The 19584-nt window shown below is 39.8% G+C and overlaps 1 long non-coding RNA gene across 1 annotated transcript in view; it reads left to right on the forward strand.

The window, feature by feature from the left end:
- The first annotated feature begins 369 nt into the window (after positions 1 to 369).
- The window catches only part of LOC122807985, a 369059-nt gene continuing 349844 nt past the window's right edge, over positions 370 to 19584 (forward strand). Inside the window, exon 1 of the long non-coding RNA XR_006365749.1 lies at positions 370 to 396. This is a non-coding gene — a long non-coding RNA (uncharacterized LOC122807985). The remainder of the gene's footprint in view (positions 397 to 19584) is intronic.

Genomic DNA, 19584 nt, shown 5'->3' on the forward strand with positions numbered 1-19584 from the left:
TACTTTCTGACAATTTCACCTACAACTACACTGATTATTTTATGATTTATTTAAAGGCAATGAACATGTGTGACCTGCTTAATAGTTACACTTACTGCTCCCCCATCTTCATTATTCAGGTTTGGGATGTAGCCCTTATGCATATATGTGATGAGAGCATGCTCAATGTAATCTTGTGGAAAGCGTTACATTAAAAATATGGCCTTCATGTATTCAGAGAAAAGTGGAACCAGACTGCAATATGTTTTTCGTGCTAATAATGAAAAAGAGGATTGCATGTATAGTTTACATCCTTCAGATGTTTTTTTTTTCCAATTTCTTTGCAGATCAATGCCACAAAATAAAACTGGGATAAAGTACTTCATGCATAGAATTGCCTGTGTTATCACTGATGAAGTAAGAATTACATGTTAGATCGAAAGTAGAAATATTAAGTGAGATGTCATCTCAAATCTACATAATTTTTAACAACTTCTATGCCTCTTAAACATAACTCATCAGCTTTCGATTTTGCTTTAACATAATGCCAAAACAGGTGGGTTTTTTTTCACTGTAATAGCATCCAATATATTTGCATCCATCTAAGGGACCTGATGTTTGCTTTTATGCTGTCTGTAAAGGAACTAACTCTTCAGTAACATCCTCATAAAGTTGTTCAACATTTACATCTTTTCTTCAAAATCCTTAATAAAATAAAGACTGAACCTGTCAAGGTAAGCCAGTCTATGATAATCATCATAACATATCCATACAACTAAATGCCTAAATATCGTAGTTACATTCTCCACTACATACTTTTTTCAAATTACACTAGTCTTATAGTTTAACTATAATACATCACTGATGATTTCAAACAAACCTTCCATCTTCCATTCCAATTTCACAAAAGCATTGTTATGAATCATACTTCTCACCTGTCAGGATTTTCACAGAATATCTAGAATTTTGCCATATTATTTTGCTCTAGTCCTCATATAATTTGTGTTTTTCTGGCAAATCATTGAAGACCAGAGTCATTAAATAATGCTGACATTTGAGTTTCAGATTTCATATCCTTCAGAAAATGCATGCAAATTCAAGACGTATTATTCTAGCAACTCTCCAGGTTTATAGGAGCAACATTTGCATTTTGTGCCATTATCTCCTATTATTTTTAGCTTTGTCCAGATTTCTTGCATTTAGAGGTTGAGCAGTATTAGGTACAAAACACCTCTCCTAATGGTCTTAACACTTCTTTTTAGAAAATAGTCTGAAAAATAAAAATACCCATCAGTAACTCAGTGTTCTTTATGGGTAAATTAATGTGCAAGGAAAGCCTGGTAAGTTAACAACACTGCCTACATAAATCAGTACGCATAAAAAAACATATTTATACTGCTATCATCTGCCACTTGCCAAACCTATTATTTACATAGCAACTACAGATCTTTTTGTGTCTACTAGCTGCTTTCATTTCAATAATGATCTTAATGTTACAAAGCTTAGTGAAGAATCATGAAGCAAGAAAATACGAGAATGTTTTCAAGCAGGCAACCAGATATCAAAGTCATCAGTAACTCACTGAGCAATACAATGCTGCAGTGACTTCTCATCACCCATTACCCAGTAATAGTTGGGATTCAATTAAAAAGAAATCACCACTTATTTCCAATGCAAATCCCCAGCCCATCTCATGAAACAAACACACATGCACACACGCACACACACACACACACACACACACACACACACACACACACACACACACACACACACACACACACACACACACACACAACATAGAAAGGAAGCACAATAGAAAAAAAAGAAGGTTGCTTTCTTTATCTACTTTTTCTCCTCTTTTGTGACAGTTCAATATGCATTTTAGTTCATTGAAAGGAAGAGGTAGTTACTGCTAGCAGCACTGGTAAAGATTATATCATCTGCATAAAGTGAACAGTTGATATGAGGGATGTCCCAGATGAGACTGTTAGCATACACAGAGATAAGAGAAGAGAACCAAGTACAGAACTCTGCCATACCCCTGTATTCATGTACCCAGAGCTGCAGTACTTAGTGAAACTAAGAAGGTTAAAAGAGTGTTGTGTAATTTAACTTTCAAACTATACAGTCTCTTCCGATGAGAAACCTGTACAAGCTAGTTCCAATAGTGGTAACATATAATCTAAACTTTCAAATGTTTTAGTCATATCAATGAATATAGCTCATAAATAAGTTCAGTGATGGAAGAAATTTGCAGTAAAAGTATAACAAAAAAGGCAAATGCCATGCTGTCTGCTGTAGATAATATCACAGGTTTTAATCTAGTCTAGTATTTGTAAATAAATTAATTTCTTGAGAATATTGCTGAGTGGATAGAGGTTACAGATAGCATAGCAATAATTTGTAATTATAATAATTCTACAAGACAAGTATTTGCATTTCTTGATATGATTTTAAAAGTCATTTTGGCAGCCAGTATCTGCATTAGCTGAGATCTTTAAGTCTGTATTAGTGGTTCTAGTACATAGTTGCATTGCACTTTTGCTGTTTTAAGTGGTCTAACTGTCATTAACCCCTGGATTCAATAAACTCCATGCACCACTAGTGCTCTTCCTGCATGGAGTGGTTCGTATCTGTGTAGCATTAGCATTAACATCAGCGCACCTTGCATGTTCATGAAGGTGTGCTGCTGTTAAGGCTAAATGGATGAAAACAGTGAAAAAGTGCAGGGGGCATGTTTAAGTAGTGCACGGACATTGAACACACACCCTGCACTCAGAAAGTGCTTTATGGAGCTTTCAAAAGTATTTCAGTGTCTGCGGACACTGAAATGGAATGTAAATGAGTATTTCAGTGTCCGTGGAAACTGAAATAGCTAGGGGAGCAATAAACTATGCAGGGGGTGTGTGACAGGTTCTGTTACACACTCCCTGCATTGTAAAATTGCTGTACGGCACTTTGCAAGTGCTGTCAGTGTCCACGGACACTGACAGCTAATAAAATAGCTATGGACAATGAAATTGCTAGTAGATCTGTAAGAAAATGCAGGGGGTGTGTGACAGGCTCTGTTACAAACCCCCTGCATTGTAAAAGTGCCGTACAGTACATTGCAAGTGATGTACATCTTCACGGACATTGACAGCTAATAAAATAGCTATATTAGTGACCATGGACACTGAAATAGCTAGTGGATCTGTAGCGAAATGCAGGGGGTGTGTGACAGGTACTGTCACACACCACCTGTATTGTAAAAGTACCATAAAGCCATAGCCATTAACTATACAGGTGTCTGCAGAATGCCGAGATGCCCGCCTCACATACGTTTCACCCCTCCTAAAACAATAAAGCAGTACAAAGCCATAAGTAATGGGGGACAAAGCCACAAAAATAGGGAAATGTCCTAAATATTGAACTGACAAATCTGAAATCTGATAGAATAAAACATTTGCAATAGCATGGACTTCCTGCAGGGTATGAAGATTGAAACAGAAATGTCTGCAATGTGAAAGCGCCATATGGCCATAGCCGTTAAGGGTACAGGTGTCTGCAGAATGCCCAGATGCCTGCCTCACATACTTCTCACTCACCTAGAGCAATAAAGCAGTACAAAGCCATAAATAATGGGGGGACAAAGCCACAAAAATAAAGACATGTTTTAAATATTGCTTTGACAAACCTGAAAGCTGGCAGAATAAAAGGTTTGCAGTAGCAAGGACTTCCTGCAGGGTATGAAAATTAAAATAGAAATGTCTGCCATCTGAAAGTGTCATATAGCCATAGCCATTGACTCAACAGGTTTATGCAGAATGCCCAGATGCCTGCCTCACTTACCTGTCAACGTTCTAGAGCAAGAAAGCTGTGGAAGGCCAGAAATAATATAATAATTTTTTCCATACTATGGAATGTTTAAGCACAGCTGAGAGGGTGTACTCATTATAGCCCTCCCCTCAGTATTGCTTAAACATCCCATAGGAGATAAAAAACATACAGCTGAAATCCCTAAACTGCAATAATATAGTGATTAGAGTCCTACCTTTATATGCAGTTGTTCACAGTTCGAGTACCATGACAGGCAGGTTATCTTTATATGGGAAAGTAGTGTTAAAATTATTATTTTCAACTTAAATTATGTGTTAACTGTTTTTGTCAACCAGAATAGTGTACTGGTGTAAAATGGAAGTGTGAGTGCATATAACATGTGAAACCACCCATGTATACACAACTGTCTTATACAGTATAGTAACACCTCTTGCTAATGTAATGAAGGTACATAGAAGGATGTCATGGAAAGTAAATCATATACACTGACTAAATTAAGTCATTATTCTATTTTTAAAAATGTTAAGTGAGCAATGGTTAGCAATGCTCAGCTATGCTTAGCAGGTGTAACCATTGGTTAGACGTGAATGCTAAGCAGCAGGTAGTTCAGACTGTTAAGCAATGCTCAGCATACACCCTTTTAAACACTGTTCAACTTAGCTTAGTGGATTTGCGCACTGCTCAGCAGAGCTTAACATGTTCAAAATGGTTCAATGACAGCAAAGGGTGGGAATGTCCCCCTCATTAAAATGGCCCAGGTGGGGATACATCCAGAATCTGTTATAGTCCATCTGTGCAGGTTCTATGGCTGGTTTAGGTGAATGAGTGCACTTTCCTGTGCAGTGCTTGAGTTCTCAGGAGTCCAGGGTAATGGCTGCACTCCTTGTAGAAAATCATGAGGAGAGACTGCTGCAGGACCAGTACCAGGGCTCACAATACAAAGCGGAGGCCTTGGACCATCTTGCATTTGATCTCACCAGTGCTATTGGCATCCCCAGATGGTGAGTAGGTATGGCACTACTATGATGACCCAAAGTGGAGGAAGGGGGTGCCCTTGGCCCAGTGGATCCAAGATGCATGGGCACAGAATGCTCCAGTAGTGAGTAAGTATCACTATCAAGTAGTCTGTAGCAAATAGTAGCCTGAGAATGTGATAGACAGGTATGCATAATATTTGCTTTTCTCCCCTACAACTACAGCAGAGAGGGCTAGTAATGTCGAAGTCCATGTTGATAGACTGCTGAGGCTGCACCGACAGGTTGATGAGTACAAATCTATTTTGCAGTATATTGTGCAAATAGTTAAGAAGGAGTACATTGCTTACTACTATTAGGGATATTGTTACTGTGTTAACTAAATAAATAAAACAGTTTGTCTGACTAATATCGATGTGCAATAAGGATCCCTACAAAAAACTGTTGTGTTTACTCTGGTATGTTGTTGTAGACACATAGAATGCATACAGGTTCTTCGCAGCAAATATGGGTGTGACAGCATACATTAACCGAAATTGTTCTGTGAAACAGCTGTTAAGAAAAACTGTAGATGGTGGAGCTGTAAAATAAGATATAAATGAAATGTGAAATATATACTGCACTAAGCTCTGAACCCTGAATAGTAATGTGTAAAGTATCAAAGTGTCTTCCATGCAGCATTGCCTTGTGTTAACCTTTGCTTCCCACATTGTAATAATCCAAAGGATTAATGCACAGTACAATAGCTAAATGTCATGCATTCATCACAGGATTACAAGTTCAGTCTGCGTAACCAAGAGACTATTAGGGTGAAACAATTGAAATAAGAAACAGTAATTCCCCAGTCATTCAGTGTGATGAAAAATGCGTTAGTTGTTAATTTTGCGCACATATACATGGTTCAAATCCAGGGGGTGGTACTAAGATGTGTGCATATTGACACACAAGAAATCAGGAATAAATGTAAAAACAGTCAGGTAGTGTTAACATATATTTTCTTCACAGGCTTTACAAGTAAGGAAATGTTGGTAGTAGCTGTATGAAGGGTTTACAAATAAACTGTGTACAACTGTTCAACTGTCCCACCTCTTGCCTGCAAATGACAGCAGGATAGGTACATACAATATGCACACTTCCTGAATCATACCTCTCAAATGTACAGATTTTTGCAGAATGTCTAGAATTTTGCCACAAATGTATGGTCTGTTTTTCATAAAGTTGTGATTTTATGGCAAATTCATGGCAAATCATTAAAGACTGAAGTTAGAAAATAATGATAGACATTTAAGTTTTAGATGTCATGTCCTTCAGAAAATCCATGCAGATGCAAAATCTGTTATTCTATCAACTTTCTAAGTTTGTAAGAGCAATATTTAAAATTGTCCCTATTTTTGGGACTTTGTCCAACTTTTATTTATGGCTTTGTCCAGATTTCATGCTCTAAGAGGTTGAGAGGTATGTTCCCGATACATGTCTCTCAAGTGTCATGCAGTCATGGCTAGTGGTCACTGCTGCCAATAATCCTGGAAACAGATAGGAAACCAGTTGAAATATGACCCAAAGGAAGCCAAAACCATGTAAGCACCAGATCACACCACGAATTTACCTAGGTTTCGTCTTTATTCAGACTTCTTCAGAATACAAATAACAAAAAACACACCCTTTTTATATAAAACACATGACAATGACATCATCAAGTAATTGATAGTGTAAAGATTCATTTCAAAATAAAAGAAATGCTTGTAAAAGCAAGTTAAAAACAGTTTTCATAAAATGCATTAAAAAGAAAAACCTACAATGTTGAAGGTGAACAAAAATTCTGTAATACATGTATGTCCACTGAATAAAAACTATCCCAAAATATGCTTCAATTTCAAAATAGGCATAATGCTGATACAGTCATTAATGCCTGGAAACACCAGGGCATTCAATTTCAGCTGCCATTTCATTTCACAAATGTCCAAGTGCACTTCAAGCATTCTACCGTGAGTGTTGACTGAAATTTGCTGTATAACACTAAACTTGAATGAATGACCCGTATTACATTCAATATGCCTAAATAAAGCGTTAGTCTTTTTCTTTAATCTAATATCTGACTGATGTTCAATTATGCGATCCCTAAGTGCCCTACTTGTCTTCCCAATATAAAAGGCCGGGCACTGTCCACACAAAGCCACATAAACCAAGCTTCTACTATAACAATCAAAGTGGCCCCCCAGACCTAATACTAACCCCAGCCACTTTGTAAACAGAATTAGTGGGGTTAATCAAGTGGCATACACTGCACCTACCACATTTGTAAGTGCCCCTGCTCCTATTAGAAACAGACTGAGGCAACCCATCCCTTTCCAAAAGTTGTTTGAAAGAACATCCCTTCCTAAAAACACATCTGGGTAGTGCCCCCAATTGTTCACTAACAATTTGGTCAAGCTTCAAAAACTTCCAATTGATCGTTACTATCTCACTGATATACGGGGCATCAAAAGAATAAGTGGTAATGAATAGTAACGAATTGCTCTCACCAACCCGTGTGGACTCAACACTGTTCACAAATTCAGTTGCACCTCCACAAGGACTCACTCTACTCCCTACCATTTCGTTTGACCTTACCCCTTCAATATCAGGCTTACCAAGTATTAAGGCCCAATAAACACCACTAGCCCTTTTTGATTTAACCTCATCCGCAATACATGTGCATAATCCTACCGGATAGCCATGCCTAATAAACATCTGCTTAATGAATTCAATTTCCTTAAGGAAATCGTCATCCAAACTGGTCATCCTTGCAGCCCTGACCATTTGCCCTTTTACAATGGCTTTCTTTTGATGGTCAGGATGGCAGCTTGAATAACTCAAATAAGAATTTGAAAATGTGGCTTTCCTATGAATTGTAGATACCAAAACATTATCAACATGATTAATAGTCAAATGAACATCCAAATAATCAATTTCAACTTTACTCACGTTGTAGGTAAACTGCAAAAAGTCAACAGAATTGTTGATATATTCCATTAATACCTGGACCTCATCAAAATCACCTTCCCAGACGAAGAACAAGTCATCCAGAAAACGTGTGTAAAGGTTAATGTGAGGCATAAAACGGCTAGTAAATAAAAATTCCTGCTCCCAGTATGCCATAATATAATTGGCGTAAACTGAGGCGCAGGCAGCCCCCATAGCAACACCAGTTGTCTGTTTATAATAACATCCCTCATAACAAATAAAATTGTTATTAAGGACAATTTCCATCAAACCGGTCAGCAAATTAATTCTATCCTGATCATATAAGCCAGTTTTAAACAATTGCCGTTCCATCCATTCCAGACCAGTTTCTGTAGGGATAACTGAAAAAAGATTGACAACATCCACGGTAATCAATACAGTGTTGTTGCCAATCTGAATACCTTTTAACTTCTCCAAAAAGGACCAAGAGTCCTTGGTAATGTATTCAAATTTCTTTAAACCTTTCTGCAACTCGTGGTCCAAAAACTTGCTTATAAAACAAGTTTTGCTACGTTTCCCATCTACAACAGGCCTGAAGGCCAAGTTGTTTAAACCTTTATGTATTTTCGGAATTCCAAAAATACTACTAACCAACGGATAATTATTACTCAAATAAGCGTGCTCCATCTCATTAATTTGCCCTTGCAATAATAAATCCTCAATAAACAAGTTTACTTTACTATAGGCAATATTAAGCTGGTTGACACTACACTCTTCGTATGTATCCGAAGCCAACAAGGTCATCATGTTGTCCACATAGTCAACCCGATCAACAAGCACCAACCCATTACCTTTGTCGGGTTTCATAAATCTAATGGTGCCATCAGTAACTAACTCATCTAACAAGGAACGCTCATCCTTAGTTAAATTATCCATTCTATCAAAGGCCTGTTTACTATAGGAACATCTACCCTGGGCAAAATGTTCCCTAATCTCAACCTCACAAATCTTTTCGAAAGAATTAACCACACCATTACTAGGGGGCATAAACTTACTTGGTTTTTTTAACACCGGAGCCACTTAACGAACCTCTTGCTAGTGGCACAAAAGTCAACCCTTTAGCTAACAAATTAACATGCCGCTCCTCAATAATTTTACTAGAATAATTATTAATTTTGAAATCATCATGAACATTAGCTATAATAGCTGGATTACTAAGCCCCCCATATTGCATGGCATTTAATTCACCATCAGCTATTTGAATTAAATTGTCAATACCTTGATCGTCCACATAAGGGTCAAACAGGGCATTAGTAATTTCAACATTTGGAGTGTCTGTATTACTCGCTATCAACTCAAAGTTCATATCAGATGTGTGTGAAGGCATCCACACTTCATAAGGAACTGCATACAAACTAATGTCACCTAAAGAATTATATCCAATACCATCATTATCGATGTTATTAGGACTAGAGTGTCGGACTTCAGCCATACTAGATAAGTTAACCTTACCCCCACAAGTGTGTTTATTATTAATAGAAAAAACTGCACATGCATTGCTCGTCATTGCTAATGGTTGCGGTTGACATAATGAACCAACATCAAATAAGTTCAAACATTCCCCACTCATCGAGGATAAATTAAAACCTTCAAAAATGTTTGAATCTAAAGCTTCAGTTAATTTTGTATTACATCTATGTTCAATACCTACAATTTCACAAACACAATCATTTTGATTAACAGAATTTGAAGATAAACGACCATAACTAAACATTGCAGCATCAAAAGGCAACACCTGCAATGTCATTTGAACCCAACTCAAAACTTTCACTAAACACAGGTGCATACCGACTGTAAGATAACATGGCTGTCGTGTTGTCAAGCGAACAAACTTTAAAGGCCACTTTGATTGTTATAGTAGAAGCTTGGTTTATGTGGCTTTGTGTGGACAGTGCCCGGCCTTTTATATTGGGAAGACCAGTAGGGCACTTAGGGATCGCATAATTGAACATCAATCAGATATTAGATTAAAGAAAAAGACTAACGCTTTATTTAGGCATATTGAATGTAATACGGGTCATTCATTCAAATTTAGTGTTATACAGCAAATTTCAGTCAACACTCACGGTAGAATGCTTGAAGTGCACTTGGACATTTGTGAAATGAAATGGCAGCTGAAATTGAATGCCCTGGTGTTTCCAGGCATTAATGACTGTATCAGCATTATGCCTATTTTGAAATTGAAGCATATTTTGGGATAGTTTTTATTCAGTGGACATACATGTATTACAGAATTTTTTTTCACCTTCAACATTGTAGGTTTTTCTTTTTAATACATTTTATGAAAACTGTTTTTAACTTGCTTTTACAAGCATTTCTTTTATTTTGAAATGAATCTTTACACTATCAGTTACTTGATGATGTCATTGTCATGTGCTTTATATAAAAAGGGTGTGTTTTTTGTTATTTGTATTCTGAAGAAGTCTGAATAAAGATGAAACCTAGGTAAATTCGTGGTGTGATCTGGTGCTTACTTGGTTTTGGCCTCCTTTGGGTCTACTTGCTGGTCCTTTTGTTTTTGTCTTGGTTGTCCTTTCACAGTATGGAAACCAGTTGAAATATGCCAGTAGCACACTCACATAACCACAGTTCAGGATACCTTTCTGTGCCAGATATGTAAACCTGACATGTATGAGTCCCCTTTAGTCATGTACCCAGAGTCATCACAGTTTGCCCCATAGCATTCCAGGTGGACAGTTTAATAGGTATGTTTGTGCTACAGAAGCTATGGGCCATAGGTAGATGTAAAGTGTGGGCTGACCCACACAGTATTGAGCAGTACTGTTGTGGAAAATAGAAACATAAACAGTTGTTAATGGACTTTCTGTCTCTCCCCCACCCCTCATCTGGATCAATACTATAATTCATATACTATGGGTATGTTGTTCTCCAAACCTAATTTTGGGACTTGTGTTCTATTATTGTTCATATATTTGATTTTTTGCATGTTAGCATACCTTGTTCAAGTAGCATTGTTGGTGGCCTGTTGCCATCAATGTTACTGGCATGCTGTTACAATGCATACTGTTGTTCCATTTAAGCATGTGTTCTGTTTGCTATGCAACTGTTTAAAATCTGTTGGTTTGGGTTAATGGGAACACCCATGCATGCTGTTATAACTAATTTTGAAATGTGTTGCTCATGACTAACAAACATATTTTGTAAAATACCAACACCATAGCATATTTGGGAAGGCAGATCCACCTGTCCCACCTCATCTTGCCATGGCACCAGGTCCCAGCACATCTGGGACACAACCCGGGACTTCCTCGTCCATTGGTCCTGTACCATCTTTGGGTGGAATCACCTCAGGGAATGGGGCCTGCCCCACCCGGACAGGAGCCTGTCACTCACAGTCAGTTCCGAGGTTTGATGTGCAGGGTGATCCAAGCAGAGTTGGGTGGGCAGCTGTGCCAGATGCCTGGTGTACCTCAAGGGGTAGGCTTCCCCTCCTGTCCAGCCCCCAGCACAGTCACCTTCGGAGCCATGAAGGAGCAGTGGTGACTGCCCATTTGTGGGGACCTCAGACCCACTGCATCCATTTGGGGACTCCTGGACTTTGGATTCCCATCCACCCTCCCTGTCAAAGGTGTTTACACACCTCATGTGTCATATACCACCCCTATCTGCTATCTTGTCTGTCTGCAAATGCAACCTATCCTACCCAACCTACTGCCACAAACATACCTACAGCCCTTTCCCAACATCCCACTCTCAACTTGAAAAAAAGGGCATCCATCCCACAAAAAAAAGAAACATTGCCCCATATATACTTCTACATCTTGCCCCTATTTACACTGAAACTAATCAATCAACACACAGATTATTCTGTGAATGTCTATTGTCAACATCCCTCTCTGTGGGGTATGAGGCTGTAAATTCCAAATTCTACACATTATTCACAGCTGTTGCTGCAGAAGAAATGTAGTGCTATGGTCCTTTCCTTCACCTGTCCTGCACATTCCTAGCTGTTTTTTCTGTTTTATCCCCTGCTTGCCCCCATTTTACCACTTTCCTATCATATTTTTTTCTTTTCTTTAATGAAAATTAGCACTGGTGTAAGCGGGAGTAAGCGAGTGCTAAGTGAAGCTATGAGAACTTAACCATCTGTTAGCATCGCTTAGCTTCACACAAATCTACGCAAACCCACTTACAACTGCTTAAAAGTGCTTTTATCATTTTGTCTTCATCAGCCCTTTTTCTTCTCAGCAACAAAATAATCAGAACTGCAAAGCCTCAAGCCCAGGACACTGAAACTGCAATCACAGCAACATACCACTACACTATATGAATTTTGGGAAGGTGTAATGCTTTTTCAAACATATCATTCATTCTGGTCATTTAATATTAATGAAAAAAGTCTTCATTTCCAAATATGGCACCCAGGACCATGTGCACTAAAATCACAACAACATACCTCTAGACCATCTTAGCTGCATGAATGTGTAATGCTTTTACAAACATATCATGCACAACAGACATTCAACATAAGGAGGAATTATATATCCACAGTACCCTTTTATACACATATATGTATATATATATATATATATGTATGTATATATATATATATATATATATATATATATAAACCAATATATGTAGATACCAATATATATATATATAGATACCTATATATATATATATATATATATATATATATATACATATATATATATATATATATGTGTGTGTGTGTGTGTGTGTGTGTGTGTACATATATTCATGCACACACACACACACACATATATATATATATATATATATATATATATATATATATATATATATATATATACTTTTATCTCTGCTACCTTTAAACTACAACAAAAAGAAAAAAAAATCTTGCTTTTTTCCCACTTTCTGAAAGTAAAGAAAGTTCAGTTACAGATTTGCTGTTCTGAACTGTTTGGAAGTTTCTAGAAGGCTAGTGCTTGCTTGGGCTAAAGGGAAGTCTCTGTGTTCACCAGTGAGAGTGGTTAACACTGAACAGCCTGCCTATCACTGGAGGAGTGGTTACTACCTAGAAGCTGTAGTTTTATTGGCCATTTTGGGTCAATTCTAAACTCCTTGATCTGTCTCTCTTAAAACCCGGCTGCCTCATGGTTTTGGCATATTTTCAGGCTTGCTAGTTGTTGCTGAAGCACCTACCAAGGGGAGAAAATGCTGAGAGAAGAAAAGGAGCCACTTTTGTGATTTTAAGTATTTTCTTCTGATGTTTTTGTTAAGTTTTACTGCTTTGCCGCCTATTTTTTGTCATTTTCCGGCTTGCTAAAGTTTATATCTGTAACAGTAAGAGTACTTGGAACACATCTAGAGCCTGTTTACTGCATTTCCTGTGTTGCACTTAATTTAAAATCGTTTTTTTTCTCTAAAAACTGCATTTTACCTGATTTTTGCCTAGCACTCAAGTGTGGGGTCATTTATTGCACTGTTGTGATTATTTTCCTGCTTGTGTATCTCTGCTACCTTTAAACTACAACAAAAAGAAAAAAAAAAATCTTGCTTTTTTCCAACTTTCTGAAAGTTAAGAAAATTCAGTTACAGATTTGCTGTTCTGAACTGTTTGGAAGTTTCTAGAAGGCCAGTGCCTGCTTGGGCTAAAGGGAAGTCTCTGTGCTCACCAGTGGGAGTGGTTAACACTGAACAGCCTGCCTGTCCCTGGAGGAGTGGTCACTACCTAGAAGCTGTAGTTTTATTGGCCATTTGGGGTCAATTCTAAACTGCTTGATCTCTCTCTCTTAAAACCCTACAACTCTCTTTTTGCACCATTTTACGCACTGAGCATAGACGGGCAGCGCCACCTAAACAGGTTTAAACTATTCCAGGCTCCACAAAGTCTGCTCTTCACTTTTTCCCTTAGAACTGTTCAAACTCTCAAAATAATCACTCTACTATCTTTCTAAAGCCCTGCACTTGCTCAGCTCTTATAAGGAAACACTAACTAACTAACTAAAGCACTACACCCTCCTTGACTTCTCATAAGTATTAGGCTCCCGAGTGGTCCTTCCTGATCAAGTGAAAAATCAGTTCCCTTCCCTAATCTGATCAGTAAAAAAAACTGTTCCCTATACTAACCTGGTATGTCCAAGGGTCAGGTTCAAGATTACTCTCCAGTCCAGCTGGTGAACCTGGGAATTTTGAGGCAATGTTACAATTGCCTTATGTACACAGGCAACCCGCTCCTCCTTCCAACAAACTTTAATACATGTGAGAGATGCAGCTACACAGCCAAAATGGAGGCAGAGCTCTCTCAACCCAAGACTGGCACAGTCAGTCAGGAGGAAAAGGTAACACCCACACCACAAATCCAGTCTCACACAGACCTATTGCATCTTCATACCCAACACATAAACACACAAAAACATACTCGGATGCTCTAAATAAAAATCTGCCTAAACAGCAAAGACCTCCTAAGCAGATATCCAAGCAACAGCCACCCCTCAACAATACCCATGAATCACATATCTCACAAAATCAGTGTGCCTCACAGTCACAGCACTTAAGGCCAAACAACACACCAAATACACTTGTTATAGGGGACTCTATTGTCCGGCACACTGACGTCCCGCTCACCAGACTGAACAAGGAGAAGGTCACTGTAAGCTGCCTGTTGGGTGCCAGGATCTGCCACATAATGCAAGCATTCAGGTCACTCCAACGCAAATACAAGTATGACTCCGTCATTGTCCATGCTGGTGTGAATGACCTGAGATGTACCGCCCTGGACTACATGAAAAGAGTCATAGAGGAGCTCTCTGACCATGTAGCCCAGGCTGGTATGACCCTGACCTTGAGTAGCATCTTGCCCTCACCAAGAATGATGCCACAGTATAAAGACAAAATGATCAGTTTCAACAATTGGCTAAAGTATTGGTGTCATTCAAAGGGGATCCAGTGTCTGTCAGCCTGGGATGACATGCTCGACAAGCCACATTGCTTCGCTAGGGACAGCTTGCACCTGTCACCCTTAGGCTTTCGTATACTGGCCAAGGCTCTTGCCACCCCCATAGTGCCTTTTTTAGGCAAGGCTCAAAGGACAAACCCACCTCCATAGACAACCCAAGGATAAAAAAACTAAAGGTAATGCTACTCAATGCCAGAAGTCTAAACCTCAAGATGCACGTACTCGAGGATCTCCTCAGTATGGAGAAAATCGATGTCTGTGCAGTAACAGAAATCTGGTTCAAGGCTCCTGAGAGCACCCCAGCATTACCAGGTTATAACTCATACCATGTGTTTCAGCCCCAAAACGCGGACCGAAGCACAAAAGGAGGGGGAGTATCTATATTCATCAAAGATACCTACACCTCCAGGTTAGTGGCACTGCACGAAGCATCGGAAACCATCCATTTGCAACTAACAGCGGGCAAAACTGCCTTTCAGTTTGTAGCCTGCTACAGAACATCCTCCCTATTACAGGAACCCCACTTGGCATTCCTGAGAACACTGGAGAATATGAAGGTCTCTCCAAACACTATGCTATTGGGTGACTTCAACTACTCAAGCATTGACTGGGAAAACTACTCAAGCCCAAACACCCTCACCCAACGGTTCCTTGAATTTATAAACTCTAATGCAGTGGAACAACTGGTCACCACTCCCACAAGAGGAAACAACATATTGGACCTGGTCATCACCAACATGGGGACTCTATGTTCCACACCAGAGGTAATCCCCTCATTGGTAAGATCAGACCATAAACAAATTTCCCTGGACATCCATATCCCGTCCCCATGCCCAGCCAAGGAAATCACTGTAAAGAATTTCTCAAAAGCCACCTTTGAACTTCTCAAGACTGAGGTGGAATGCTTCAAAGCTCCTGGGCCAGAGGATAATACAGCCCAATCTGCAGAATCCTTTACAAATGCATTCTATGAGCAACTGCAGGAATGCATGGATTGTGCTATCCCAAATAAAACCAAGACTCACTCCTCCAAAAACAGGAGGCCGGTCTGGTGGACCCCGGCCATAAATAAGCTATACAACAGATGGAGGAAGCTACTACATGACAGAGCAAAATCCCAAAAAGGGAAGGCATCTCTGATCAGTATTAGCAAGAAACTTCGATCCCTCATAAAATCATCAAAGGCCAGCTTCGAAAGAAAAATTGCCCTAGACACTAAAGATAATCACAAGGCCTTCTTTAGTTATGTCAGGAATATGGGTGGAAACTCCCAGATATGCTCTGAATTGTTGCATAACGGTACAAAATATACCAAACCTACAGACATAGCCAACATCCTGGCAGACAGATTCAGCACAAACTTCTCCCCCCCTTCCCCCCCAAAGGAGCAAATGCCTATCCCAACTGAATGTAACATCCCTGACATCACAGATGCACAGGTGAAAACTGTCCTCTCCAAAGCAAAAAACACAGCATCTATGGGACCGGATGGTGTCCCAGGCTGTGTCTTACATGAGCTCCAAGAAGAAATGAACCCTCACATTAAGTCACTGTTCAAACTTAGCCTTACTACAGGATATGTACCCAAAGAATGGCGTACAGCTACAGTGGTCCCACTCCACAAAGGTGGTGCCACAACGGACCCCGGAAACTATCACCCCATAAGCCTGACTAGTCTGGTCTGTAAAGCTATGGAGCGTATTATCATGGAACTCATAAACAAAGACATTGGGGGCCTCCAGACACCGGACCCTACCCAATTCGGCTTTGTTAAGGGCAGATCTTGCCTCTTAAACCTAGTTGGTTTCTTTGACACAGTTACCAATGCCATAGATCAGGGCAAGGTAGTCCACACAGCCTACCTGGACCTCGCAAAAACCTTCGACACAATACCCCACTCGGGCATCATAAATAAGCTTACCAGCTTAAATATCAACCCCTATATCACAAGATGGGTTGCAAACTGGCTCAGAGACAGAACCCACATGGTCAGAATCACAGGTGCCATGTCCGAATCCAAACCAGTTACAAGTGGCATCCCACAGGGCTCAGTTCTGGGACCTCTCTTGTTCGGTATATACTTCTCTGAGGTTCAGGCTAACACGGGAGGATTATGGCTGACAAAGTTCGCAGATGACTGCAAACCGGGGGCCATAATCGAATCTCCAGCTGACACAAGCATCCTCCAAAAGGGTCTCACAGAGACAGATGCTTGGTGCAAGAGCCACGGCCTCAAGCTAAATGCTAAAAAGTGCATAGTCATCCCCTTTGGGAAAAACAAGGTGCCCACAAATTACCACATAGGTGGTAATCCATTGAGTACAGAAGAAGTAATTAGAGATTTGGGGACCAACTTAGATAGTAATCTCTCCTTTGATAATCATGTTGCTAAAGTGGTTAGAAAGACCTTCTGTATACCCCACCTTATCACAAAAGGGCTCGCATCTAGATCAATAGTGCCCCTCTACTCGTCATTCATCAGGCCCATAATTGAATACAATGCCCCTTTTGGGATGTACCTTACTCGACACCTGCAGCAACTGGAGAGACCCCAAAAGTACCTCACCAAGAGGATCATGGGCTACAAACAGATGTCCTATGCAGCTCGACTAAAGAAACTCCAGCTCTACTCAGTTGCTTACCACCTACTCAGAGGCGATCTATGCCTGATGTACAAAGCCATGTCAAACCCAGAATTACTGGACATGCTCCACCTCAGAAAATCCAAGTCCCTTAGAGCTACATGCTCCAGGGACCTAAACCTCAGCACAAAAATAAATAGGGCATGCTGGAGGGACAGATTCATTTCCCAGAGGCTCCCCTCACTCTGGAATAGAATCCCAATTCATGTTAGACATAGCCCCTCGCTGACCCTCTTCAAGCGAAATCTGGACACGTGGATGGGAAATCGCAAATTCACCCCTGGGATCTCTTCTGTGTCCCTGCTAGACAGAGGTACAGTAAATTAATCTTAAAAGGGTACCTTCTGTGACCTACTTTACAGAGGCACAGTAGGCTAATCTAATAGGGAGGCAGAAGCCAAATACACTCTGGCTAGGCTTATAAATGCCCTAGGGCAGATAGCCTAGTATCTACCTATGAACCTATATATATATATATATATATATATATATATATATATATATATATATATATATATATGTATATATATATATATATATATATATATATATATATATATATATATAAATAAACAACTTCTTACTGCAAGACATTTGCAAAAAGCCAACAATAGTGACATCTTTGAAATATGGCTGTCATATGTGTAGAAGTCTTCTAGAGTAGCATGGTATGCTTTAACATACAATTCCAGATAGATTCCAGGTATGAAACACAAATTAATGTCATTACTTACTGATGTCAATGCTCACATCATCCCAGTGATTCCTCAGAAACCCACAACTGTTATGAGCAACACACCAAACATATGAGCCACACATCTGGACAGTGTGTAGACATCTGGACAGTGGTGAGGTATGACCGCAGTCATGTAACAGAATGGAAAAACCCATGATGGCTGCCAACCATGTCACCCAGCACCTTCTGAACCACAGGAAGACCAACACCACACTACCCCAAATCAGCTGTGGGCAATTATTAATGTATACCCAAATATATCATGCACTACAGGGATGGAACTGTAGGGGAAAAGCAGATAGTGGTGCAAAAATGTCCACCCATAACCATTTGCACCACAGTCACAGCAACATACCAGTACCCAAAATAAACTGTAGAGTAGAACGACTGAACAAACATATCCTGATTGCCAGTCAGACACTACATGACATATACTGGCCCAACTCACATTGTACTAGGAATGCTGAGGTGTTACAGGATATTTCTCAGTCTGCCCCTACAAACTAACACACCTGATAGACCATCAGCAGCCATAAAAGCATGCACAGTCAGATAGAAAAAGGATATATGACACTCACATCTGCTACTCTCCCTACTCACCCCAACAAATGTCTACACAGAACACTGCTACACAGTCTTGGCAGTCTGTTCACAATGGCCAGACATACATAGCTCTCGTATGTACAGATTTCCTCAGAATGTCCAGAGTGTGTGACCATATCCATGGTCACTGCTGCATACCACTTCCAGGAGTCTGCTAAGTCAAATGGATGATACCTGGAGTGCAGTTACTAAATAATGATATCATATACCCCTGAACCTCTTACTGCAAGATATTTGGTCATCACTCCTAGGACAGGTGGAAATATCCTGTATCTGGCCCTAAACAACATGAGTAGCCAATGTAGCTCTCCTTTGTATTATCTGACCACATAGTCATCACTGTTCATGTCACCAGCCCCCCTGCCCCTTTACAGTGTGTGGCTGTGATGGTGCAGTGGTGACTGCATGTGGGTGTGGATGATAGTCCCACTATATCCATACGAGAGCTCATGGGCCTCAGATTCCAACCACCCTCTCCATCCAAGGTGTTTACCCCCACATGTGTCATACACCAACCCTGTCTGCTGTCTTGTCTGTCTCCCTACCAAAACTACCCACCATACATACCTACAACTATTCCTCAACATCCCACTCTCACCTAAAATAAAAAAGGGCATCTGTCCCAAATAACACATCACCCCATACATAGCAGTCCATTATGCACATGTGTCCACTGGACACATATAATCAGGTCCAACTGGCTTGACAACACATTTCTATTGTTCTCACCCCTCTTTCTGGGGTTTGAGTGTCTAAATTCACCTCCAAATTATGTACAGATGCACAGCTATTGCTGTATAAATAATGGATAGCTATGGACCTTCCCTACACCAGTCCTGCATATCCCTAGCTACCCTTCATGTTGTTTTCCCATCTGTGTGCACCTTTTATCCACTTTCCTTTCATCCATTTTTCTTT

The sequence above is a fragment of the Protopterus annectens genome, chromosome 8.part0 (assembly GCF_019279795.1).
Source record: "Protopterus annectens isolate FY-2018-M chromosome 8.part0, PAN1.0, whole genome shotgun sequence".
Taxonomy (NCBI): Eukaryota; Metazoa; Chordata; order Ceratodontiformes; family Protopteridae; genus Protopterus; species Protopterus annectens.